The following is a 12,361-nucleotide window of genomic DNA, read 5'->3' on the forward strand; positions in this document are numbered from 1 at the left end:
CACAACAGCTCTCTGAATCTACTCTCCTTAAAAAAATAGTAATTTAAGAATATCAACCACAAAATAAAAGAACTGATTTGAAAACGGTTATAGTCTTGTATTAGGAGTCCCCGCCAGCACAATGTCTAATTCTGCTCCTCTGACATTCAATCTGCTCCCGTCCTATAAGAGCCAGCACTCAGACAATTAGCCCGTTCTCTCTGGCGCTGAAAGCGTTAAGCAGCCTCATTTATTAAATACAAAATGATGCGTCAGGAGAAAGTAAAGATTCTGTCTGTTTCCCAGGGTTTTATCATTAAAATAAGTATAATACTTCTCCATCATCCGTGGGACGCGGGTATTATTCAGACTTTCTTTGTCAAAACTATAAAGCTTCCCTGACTCCTGCTGTTAGCAGTCACAGTTAGGATCTGTAGGGGCCCCTGAGTGTCTCACTAATTCCGTCCTGCTTTTCCAGGGCTTACTTACATCGACCTACAGGGGAATTCCACATTACACATCACTGTGTTTGAAACCTGCCATCCATGAACATTTTAAAAACACATCTTTTTTTCACTGTAAGGCGAACCCTTTTATTCTGCGTACGGTTTCCAGCGTTCTTATTTCTGCAGTGTCGCTCTGAGATATGTGCGGTGCGGATTGTTTTGGCTGATAGTAAATGAAAACTTGTGAGCACATACGCACGTCTCAGACAAGTTTTCAAACCTGACTTTCCCCATTATTTCTTAGCATACAGTGCTTCTGCTGCTGCTTGGGATTCTGGGTAATGACATGCAAATGAGCAGTCACCGTGAGTCACTCTTTGCTTCCTGTCCTTTAACATGGATCCCTATAAGCTTATACATGCCGTATTACACAGCTGATATTAAGTAACCCTTCCTTCATTCACTGCATCCGTCTCTCCCTCCACATTTGCATCTTTCTTCCTTCTAAACCATTGGTGGGCCAGGAGACCAGTGGGCTGGGGGTTGACTTGTGGCCCCCATCCTCAGCCCTCTCTGCCTTGTGCCCCGCCTTTCCCCAGCAGCCCCTTCTCCCTCTCCCACCCAGGGACCCAGCGGATCAGAGCTTCTCCCTGATCTTCTTTACGACATCTTGCTCATGAATAGTGTCCTGCTCCTCTCCTGTGCTCAGCACGAGTTCCGAGGGTAAGAAGAGGAGCTTCTTATAGTATCTATTATATCTTTATTTATATAGCGCCATCTATGTACACAGCGCCTCACAGCAGTAACACACGACAATAATATACCACATAATGAGAATAAAGAGCTTCAGGCATAACACATTAGGAAAAGGAGTCCCTGCCCCGAAGAGCTTACAATCTAAGTGGTAAGTAGGGAGAACTCATAGAGACAGAAGGAGGGCGTTCTGGTAAGTGTGTCTGCAAGGGTTCAAGGTCAATGCATATGAAGATGTATAGTATCAGCCACGGAGCTACCCATGTGCTTGGTTAAAGAGGTGTGTTTTAATATTGGTGTTAAAGGTGAGGGTGCTATTCGGATATTCATGGGAAGGTGTGGGGCTTTAGATACAAAAAGGTAGACAGAAGACATCCTTGAGCAGAACGCAAGAGTCCTGGCAGGTGTATAGCAAGACGTTAGTGCTGAGATATAAGGAGGGCCAGAATAGAGTATAGCCTTAAAAGAGAGGAGGAGAATTATGTAAGCAATACAGGATTGTTAAGGAGGTCAGGAGAGCGATTTCAGCAGGAGAGATGCTGAGACAGTCAAGTGATTCTAGCAGCAGTGTTTAGGATAGATTGTAGGGGAGACAGGTGAGAGGCAGGAAGGCCGGACAGAAGAAGGTTACAATAGTCGAGATGGGAGAGAATGAGGGCCTGCATTGTCGTTTTAGCAGTAGAGCGACAGAGACAAGAGTCCGACTCATTCCTGGTTTTGTTCGCTTCATACAGCCTCACTCCTTCAATTAATAATATGTACATTGAATTCTCATATTTCAAAAACAAAAGACTTGTTGCTGAACTATTTTGATGCCAGGGGGTGGGGGTCGGCCCTGCGATGCATTGCAGAACAACACACTGCAGGAGAAAACGTGATCCCAGCATCCTCAGTGACTGCTGTGATAACAGCCCTGGGAGCCGCTGGCAGAGAGACGAAAGCAGCGGTGTGTAAAACACACACACAAACACTTCTCTCTGCAGTCACTGACAGATTTGTCAGCGCCCCGCTGCGTCCCATTCATTCTCCCATGCTTGTTAATAAACGGCTTTGTCAGGAAAGTCTGCCATTCATTTCTGACGAGGCTAAAAAAAACCCCATAATAATAATTCCTCTTGCCCACCAAGAGGCTGCTGCTTGCCACCAAGGTTGAACCCTCGGCTCTGGAACCAGGAGATGTTGAGACCTGCTGCCGAGCACTTGTTAGCAAAGCACAGCACGCAGTTGCCCTGAAAGATGCTTGTATAGGGCATGTCTAAACATTGCTTGTGTTAACTGAGCTATGATCCCGCTAATAGCTGCTGTTCCGTACAGCTAATTTGGTGTTTAGGAACAGGGATGGAAAAACGAAGCACTGGTTCCACTGGAGTAAAATTTTTAATGGATCAAAAGCACGAAAACATACCACCTACGCGTTTCGGGCTTGTGGCCCTTTATCAAGGACTAATTTGGTGTTTACCCTGAAACTAAGACTTCCCCATCACCAAGTGCACAGGGGCTGAAGCAGGGAGAGAGAGGAGAAGTTCAGTAGTAATGTCACAATAAATGGGGGGGAAAATCAGATTATCTCCCTGTGCCTTAGGCATCAACATTAGATAGTAAGCTCTTTGGAGCAGGAACTCGTCGTGCCAACACAATTCTACATGCAGCGCTGTGTACACTGCCAGTGCCATACTGTATAACAAAAACAAAATCATCATTGCATGTCTTTTTGTACAATGATAACTCCTGGTATTCTATATATATGTTCACCATATGGTTACTGAGTTTGTAGATTAAAGTAGAGGTGAAACTTTCTTTCCTGTTGAGTAAAGCAGAAAGAAAACATTGCATGTGCCCACCTCCCAGCTTGGTGTGAGATGGGGACCCCTGGTTTCGTTTTCCAGGCAGAGAAACGTGTTGCTTTGCGTCGCTGACGAATATACTTCTTGCTCACGGTTGCATCAGCCGGTTGATCAGGGGGTCTTGTCTCCAGCGCAGTTTGTTAGAGCAGTTTCCCAACCTCAGACCTGGTAGATTTTTGAGGAAATGGAAAGAGAAAGAAGCCGTGCGATGCAAAATTGGATACTTTACAACAGGGGGGCTCAACTCCAGTCCCCAAGCCTCATAGGTCAGATTTTCAGGATATCCTTGCTGTAGCACAGGTCGCTCAATCTGATTGCCACCTGTGCTGAAGCAGGGACTGATTGAGCCCCCTGTGCTGACGCAGGGACTGAGCCACCTGTGCTGAAGCAGGGATATCCAAAAAAATGTAGGGCCGAGCACAACAAGACAGGGAGCAGGGTCATGAGAATAAAAAAATCAATTTATTAAGATAACATATTAAAAAACGGAGGGTACCTCTCTCCTTTTTTAATATGTTACCTTAATAAATGGATTTTTTATTCTCATGACCCTGCTCTGTCTTGTTGTGCGCTGCAGTACATTTTTTTGTGGATATCTCTGGACTCTACACCGGCTGCACCCCCACGGAGACACAGATTGGGGGAGGACACAGTGAGTACTGAATCGGTTATTTCTATTCTGAGGACTTTCCCAATGAGGAGAAGAAAGAAGGGTTCAGCAAGTGTACCCCTCTCTTCACTTCAGGGAAACATTTGTTCCTCACTCAAAAGAATTTCATCAGACCCACCACTGACGTTCTTCTTCATTATTATTGCTATTGTGGGATTACACAGGCAGTCCTCGCTTTACAACGAATGGCTTATCCAACGCTATGCAATGCATACCTATGTTCATTTTTACAACGCCAAAACGGCTTATCCAACGCTCTTACGACGCTTTGCAACGTTGTGTATGTGTATGTGATATACACATTCACATAAACAGCGTTGCAAAGCGTCGTAAGAGCATATATATAATATTTTATTATACTATATAATATTATATTATACTATATAATATATTATTTATTATGTTATATTACATGTATAATACAGTATATACACTATATAATTTATGTGTGTGCTGCATATATTATTGCCTGCGTACAATATTTGGTGTATTTTAGTGTTAAAAATGCCTTCAGGAACGGAACCTTTCATTTAAACAGTGTTCCTACGGGAAAACGTGTTTCGCTTTTCAACGTTTCGCTATCCAACGCCATTTTGAGTAACGCATTGTGTCGGATAACCGAAGACTGCCTGTATGCCCTATATTTCTGTGTCTCTGGGTTATCACATAGTGATTATTATCATATTCTTGACCTAGTACCCGGACCACTGACACACACACACCCCGTGTGCTGAAGCAGGGACTGATTTAGCAACCTGTGCCAAAGCTGAGCTATCCTGAAAGCCTGACCTGTTGGGGGCGGGGCTTGCGGACCGAAGTTAAGCAGTCCTGCATGACGATATAATGCACGTCATGTAACACACTCTCCGCACCGCAAGCCGGCTCACGGTGAAACCAAGAAAAACAATACATTGATGCCACGAGCCGCAAGATGAACACAACTCCATGTCCTTGTTTTGCTCCCAACTTGTCTCACATAGTTACATAGTAAATGAGGTTGGTAAAAGACATATGTCCATCAAGTTCAACCTATGCTAAATTTAGACAACAGATACTTATTCTACATTTGTATTTACAGTATTGTGATCTTGATTATGATTGATACATAAACCCATTCAGTATATTTTGGCTTCGCTGTCCGTCCCGTGTAGGCAGAGCTGTACAGAATGGATGCATTGCTAACTGCAGAAACAGAGAGAACTCAGTCTCTGCATCCAATAAATATAAACTTTATAAATAAAAAAAAAGACCTGGCTGTTTGTGTAAAGGGTTAAATCCCGCCGCGGTTCTCCGTAACGCTCTTTAATGGCTCGGCTTTCAATGGACTCGTCTACTTCTGTCAAGGCTGCGGAAGGCTGTAATTTGTCGTTCAGAGGCCTCTCCTCAACGTGCTAATTATTCTGTCCGTTTTCAAAGGGCTCGGGGCCGCGGGGCTGGAATGACAGACTGGGTGAGCCCGCCCAGCCCTGGCAAAATGAGCCCTTCAAAGCCCGTTTCTCACCTTGCACTTCTGAAGGGCTCAGGCGGCCGTGACAGCAGCAAAGTCCCTAATAACCACAAATGAGAGCCATTTGCGGGGGAAATCGCTCAAACCCCTCTCCGGCGCTTACTGGGGCCGGGAAAACCAGCTTTGAAGTCCACGATTATCTCCCGTCCTATAATTAGATGCAGTTTGGGCCTTACCCTGGGTGGCTGGGGTAGGCTGCAGATAGCTGGCTGCGCGCTCGGGTTAACCCCTTCAGCCCTGAGAGGCGGCTGGGACACTATGCGCAGTAATGCAGGCCCCTGCAGCACGGAAGCGGTTAAAAGAGTAGAGGTCTAGGACATTTCATAGCGACCGCTTTGCCGTGACCATCGGCGTTTAGCCGCAAGTGACCTCGTCGTAGGGACAAAGCCGCCGCCCGTTTCACCGCCAAGGTAAGTCACTAACTTTAGCGCTTAACCTAAAACCTCCCCAAATTTTAACCCGTAATACTAATTCTACCCCCTACCCTAAAACCCCGAACGTGAACCCTCTACCCTAAGACTGACCTTATCTGAGAAGCGACCGCCGGCAGACAAGCGTTGGTGGGGACTTGGTCACGGCCAGACGGCCGCGGCTAATTGTCCCATTCGGAAAGAGCAGCGCCTGCTCGCAGCGTATGTATTGCAGCTTCAGTGGAAGTGAACGCACTGAGCCCCGCAGCACGGGGACCTACAATATTAAATGTACACCGTTTTATTAATTATGATTACATCATTAACCCCTTCCCTGTCTGTTCTTTCTGGGGGAGGGTAGATGGTATTGGGTACAGTAGGGTAAAAGTATTGTACTGTAAATGCAAATATAGGATAAGTATCTGTCATCTCAATTTAACAGAGGTTGAACTCGATGAACGTATGTCTTCTTTCAACCTCATCTACTATTTAACTATGTAACTATGTATTAACAATGGCAGCAAATAGTCCCCATACTGGACATCTAGCTTTGATCTGACACCAACATGAGTATCTAAAGAAGGGGATGCCTCAAGGGTCACCAACAGGTCAGGTTTTAAAGATATCCCTGCTTCAGCACAGGTGGCTCAATCAATGGCTCAGCCACTCCTGCACTAGTGTAACTATTCTACTAAGGTTGCGTCTAATATTACACCTGTTTCAGGAAGTTGTCAGCGGCGAATGAAAATGCTACAATGCGGGAAACTCCAGGACAGACCGTGGCTACCAGATTCCCAAAGGGACCGGATCCGATTATTAACTAGGAGTAGAAGTTCCACTAAAGTATCGTAATATTATTTAGGAAAGACTTGGAAATTGTTGAAGTATAATGATGTTTAACATTAATTTATATATATTAAAAAAAAAGAAAGATACAAGCGCCCGCTGCTAGTGTAAAACCAATGGGGTTTTTTTGTTTTCTGAGCAGATATAAAATGCGCACTCACAAACATCCGAGTAAAGCAGGCAGATTAGGAGTAAAACTCACGCTCCAGAGTGGATCTCACGCACGTGACTCCGCCATCGTGTGCGTCTTTAGGGGAACTCCACTGGATCTGACTCCCTCTGTAAGGCCAGGTCCCCGCTGACTACTGCAGCGTCCGCCACAGGACAGGAGCCGCCCTACAATGGTGCCGGGCCCGCTGCGAGGGGGGGGGCGCCGCGCTGCGCCGACAGTTGCTCCTGTTCTCAAGAGAATTGAGATCAGGACTCACGACGGAGTGCTAGGCCACGCCCCCCTGGCGGTTCAGCCAATGAGGGAGAACCTGCCGGGTGAGGTCACGGCCGCGCCCCCCTCGCGCTCCCCCTGTCTTTCCCCCTGCAGCTCACTGCAGACCGGGGGGCTCGGCTGCACGCGCCGCCAGTCGGCAGATGCGCCTCCAGCACAGGCACTGGGACCGTAGGCGTTGGCTTGTTCTATACTAGGTGCGGCCGCGCACACTTGTGCGAACGCGCGTGCACGTGATGCATACTTTTTGTGTGTACAGTGCATGCTGCCGGCAGCGACAGGTTTGCAGTGTGTGTGTGTGTGTGTGTGTGTGTGTGTGTGTGTGTGTATGTATATGTAGATTGTGTGTTATTAATTTATTATATATTTTTAAAATAAAAAAAAAGACGTTGTGTAAAATAAGAATAAATTATTTATTAACATTGTACACATACACACACACACACACACACACACACACACACACACACACACACACACACACACACACACACACACACACACACACACACACACACACACACACACATTACAGCGACGGTAGTGGCGCGAATACTTACTTTTCCAGTCTTCCCCGCTATCGCCCGGCTCCACGCTCACTGCCGTGCGCGGCCCTAGCATACAATGGCGGGCTAACCACAGCCAACTATAACTGCCGCACGCGCGCGCGCAAGGCGCAGCAAGGGTGCCCCCACTATATTACGGGCCTTAGGAGTCCTCCGGCAATCTACAGTGGCGGAAAGTAGGTTCCTGCTCCAAAACGCTCGTCAGAATCGTAACGCTAGTCCCGGGCCCCGGGAAATCCGGGGGGCCCTGCCTATCTGTTCCAGTATCTGCTCTCCACGCTTGATGACTGGCCATTAACAAACACTCGCTTGTCTCTTGCCGCCTCCCGACACAGTCCCACCATTGTGTCTGAGCATGCAGCTGACCCTCCAGGTATGAAACCCAATATTGTTTTGAATGCTTTAAACACCATATCTGTGAATCAACCCAAAGAGATAACAAGGACCTATTACTGTCTGTGTTCTTTTGGCCCAAGACCAAACACAAGAACATCCAGTGTAATCATCCTGTTGAAGGGTCTCATTTAAGAACGTGTGAGGACAGTACCCGCCAGCCTGGAAATGTTATGATTACACTGGAGGATAGGTGATCCTCAGTATTTTTTGTATGGTGACACCCCTAGCTAATATTTGAAACATATGTGGCAATGCTAGAGCTCTTTTAAAGTCGTATTTCTTTACACCACCATATAGAGTTGAATTAATTAGCATTTTTTCGTTTGCTTTTTAATTAACTTGTTCTCGTTTTTTGCTCATTGTTTTCTTAATTATTTTTTTTTATTCCTTGTCATCTTCTGATTCCTTCAGTTCTTGGGACACACTTCCCAAGTGCTTTAAATCCAGGCTGGGAGTCACTAATACAGGGGCGGCCAACTCCAGTCCTCAAGGGCCACCAACAGGTAAGGTTTTCAGGATATCCCTGGTTCAGCACAGGTGGCTCAGTCAATCATTGAACCACCTGTGCTGAAGCAGGAATATCCCTAATACCTGGCCTGTGGGTTGCACTTGAGACCTGCAGTTGGTCACCCCTACCCTAGTGTAACTATTCTATTTAGGTAGCGTCTTTTAGTTCCAAAAAACGATTAATGCCAACTTGTAAGCCATGGGGCGTTACTCAGTACCACTGCTTTCCATTTAGGAAACAATATTTTTTTACTTCTGTTTAGAGAATCTGTCGGATAGATCTACCCTCATTTTCCGTTCTTATCCCATATAGCATAAATAGGAGAAGACATAATTCAGTGGTAAAGTCGCTGTCTTTGAAGTGGGAGAACACGGTTTTAATCTCACTACCAGCTCCATGTGATTTTGTACAAGTCACCCGATCTCCCCACAAGTAGCTAAAATTACATCTTACTCTATGGGGCCTTGAAGCAGCAGTCCAAGCTGCCGTTCCCCCCGTTTAATATGTGCATTAATATAATTCAAACAATGATAAGTAATTAGCTAAGTTGACGATCGATCCGTTCTCCTGTGATTGATTGGCGAAGATTTGGCTCGGGGGTTCACTAAATGGCTGTCAGGGCAGCAGAAGAGGACCAAAGATGCAAAGTTCTGTGGGGAAGATCATGTGACCAGGCAGTCACTGGATACAATTGGTGCACTGCTATAGAGACATACTTGAAAACAAGAGGTAACTCTCAATGTATTACTTCCCGGTAAAAAAAAATTGATAAATAAATAAGAGAGAGGGCAGGGCTCAAAAAGGGGTGTGCCAGAGCCTGTTTCAGAAGAGGAAGGGGATGTGACTTTGTAAATAGTTGCTATAGAACAAAAAATGCTTGTTACATTAGAATACTACGCTGGAAAGGAGGATATCATCCCAGACTGCACATCTCAACACATTACTATTGCTGTGATGCCGCCGCCTTTACTTTTTATATTTTCTGTAACCTCACTTATTTTCAAATTATGCACTTCCTTCCACCAGCCTCATCATGTCTCTAACTCTATTCATATTTTGCCATCTCTCCTTACTTCCCCAATTCTCAGTTCACATAAACTCCTTTCTTACCTGCGCCCTCTCACACCCCACAGCTATACCTCCTGCACTAAAACACACCCCTACAAATCATCCTCACACATTCTCTTTCTTTCCATGCTTCTCCTCCTCGCTTCTGGGGATATCTCTCCCAATCCTGGTCCCTGCCTTATTTCTACTTGCTCTCGTCCTCGCCTTCCACATGCAACTTCTACTCCTTCTGGTGTAAACCCCTCCAACCTCATACCCATCCCCTGCCACCCTCCCTCATCTCTCCCTTTCTCCAGTGCCCTTTGGAATGCTCGCTCCCTCTCTAACAAGTTCCTCTCTGTGCATGACTTCTTTCTCTCTCACTCTCTGCTCCTATTTGCCATAACTGAGACCTGGCTCACTCAGACTGACTCTGCTCTGGAAGCTGCCCTCTCCTATGGTGGCCTTTCCTTCTCCCACACTCCGCGACCTGATGGCAGGGGTGGAGGCGTGGGGCTCCTACTCTCCTCTCTCTGCCGCTACCGAACCGTTCCTATTCCTCCCTCTCTTGCTTTTCCCTCCTTTGAGGCTCACACTGTTCAGATCTTCTCTCCTCTCCTGGTCCATGTAGCGGTCATCTATCGCCCACCTTCCTCTACTCATCCCCCTTCTGCCTTTCTCTCTCACTTCGAATCCTGGCTCTCTTTCTTTCTCTCCTCAGACTCCCCTGTTCTTCTCCTTGGGGACTTCAATTGCCACATTGATGACCCCTCTCTCCCTTGGGCTTCCCGTTTTCTTTCTCTAACCTCTTCTTTTGGCCTTCAACAGTGGGCTGAAGCCAGCACCCACAAGGATGGACACTACCTAGACCTGGTTTTCACTAAAAACTTCTCTCTCTCCGATTTCTCCATTTCCCCTTTTCCTCTCTATGACCATCACCTCATCTCATTTTCTTTCTCTCGCTTCTCTCCATCTCCATCTTGCCCTCGTTTTTGCAGAAACCTGCGCTCTATTAACCTACCAGCTCTTGATTCCACTCTACGCTCCTCCCTCTCCTCTCTCAGTTCTGCTTCAGACCCTGACAACCTGGTCAGGAACTACAACTCTGCCTTATCTTCCTCTCTTGATCTTCATGCCCCGCTTTCTCTCTGCCGTCCTCGCCCTTCTAACCCCAGACCCTGGCTAAACTCCCACACACGCATGCTGCGTTCCTCCACTCGTTCCTCTGAACGCCTCTGGAGGAAATCTCATACGCTCGCAGACTTCATTCACTACAAATTTATGCTATCCTGTTTCAACTCTGCCCTCTCTCAGGCTAAACAAACCTACTTTTCATCACTAATCAACACACACAAGTCTAACCCACGCCGTCTCTTTTCTGTCTTTGACTCTCTACTCAGACCACCCTCAGCTGCCTCCTCTTCTTCCTCCATCTCACCTCAGGACTTTGCTGACTTTTTTAAGGAAAAGGTGGAATCCATACGGCAGAACATTCCATCTGTTGCCTCCTCCCATCCCACACCGCTTCCCAACTCTCCTCCTGCCTTTCTTGACTCCTTTTCCGCTATCTCGGAGGAGGATGTGTCACTGCTGATCTCCTCTTCTCCCTCTTCTCCCTCTACAACTTGCCCTCTTGACCCCATTCCCTCCCATCTCCTAAAACCTCTTGCTCCTTCTATAATCCCTATGCTCACACAGATCTTTAACTCTTCCCTCTACTCTGGTACCTTTCCATCATCCTTCAAGCATGCAACCGTTATACCATTACTCAAAAACAGCAAGCTTGACCCTACCTGTCCTAACTATCGACCTGTCTCCCTCCTGCCTTTTGCCTCCAAACTCCTTGAACGTCTTGTATTCTCTCGATTGCTACACTTTCTCAACACCTATTCTGTCCTAGACCCTCTACAATCTGGTTACCGCACTGCTCACTCTACTGAAACAGCCCTCACTAAAATAACTGACGACCTCCACGCTGCCAAAGACAGAGGTCATTACACTCTGCTCATATTACTCGACCTCTCTGCAGTATTCGACACCGTTGACCACCCTCTTCTCCTTCACATTCTCCATACTCTTGGTATTCGGAACAAAGCTTTATCCTGGATCTCCTCGTACCTCTCCCAGTGTACTTTCAGTGTCTCTTCTGCTAACACCACCTCCTCCTCTATTGATCTCTCTGTGGGGGTACCACAGGGCTCTGTCCTGGGACCCCTTCTCTTTTCTCTTTACACACTCTCTCTAGGTGACCTAATCACATCTTTTGGGTTTAAATATCACCTCTATGCTGACGACACACAAATTTACCTTTCAACCCCTGACATTACACCGGCTATTCAGACGAAAGTTTCTGAATGCCTCTCTGGAATATCATCCTGGATGGCCATCCGCCGACTGAAACTTAACATGGCAAAAATAGAGCTCTTTATACTTCCTTCCAAACTTGGCCCTACTACCTCCTTCCACATTGCTATTGGAAATACGATAATTGACCCAGTAGCCCAAGCACGCTGCCTAGGGGTTACACTTGATTCCTCTCTCTCATTCTCCTCTCATATTCAAAACTTTCTAAAACTTGTCGCTTAATCCTCCGCAATATCACAAAGATACGCCCTTTCCTCTGTTACTCAACTGCTAAAACTCTGACTCAGGCCCTCATTCTCTCACGTCTCGATTACTGCAACCTCCTGCTGTCCGGCCTTCCTACCTCTCACCTGTCTCCCCTACAATCTATCCTAATCGCTGCTGCCAGAATCACTCTACTCTTTCCTAAATCTGTCTCCGCATCTCCCCTCCTGAAATCCCTCTCCTGGCTTCCGATTAAATCACGTATCTCACACTCAATTCTCCTGCTCACTTTTAAAGCTTTACATTCTTCTGCCCCTCCTTACATCTCAGCCCTAATTTCTCGCTATGCACCATCCCGACTCTTGCGTTCTTCTCAAGG

This window comes from Ascaphus truei, chromosome 17, assembly GCF_040206685.1.
Source record: "Ascaphus truei isolate aAscTru1 chromosome 17, aAscTru1.hap1, whole genome shotgun sequence".
In the NCBI taxonomy this organism is placed as follows: domain Eukaryota; kingdom Metazoa; phylum Chordata; class Amphibia; order Anura; family Ascaphidae; genus Ascaphus; species Ascaphus truei.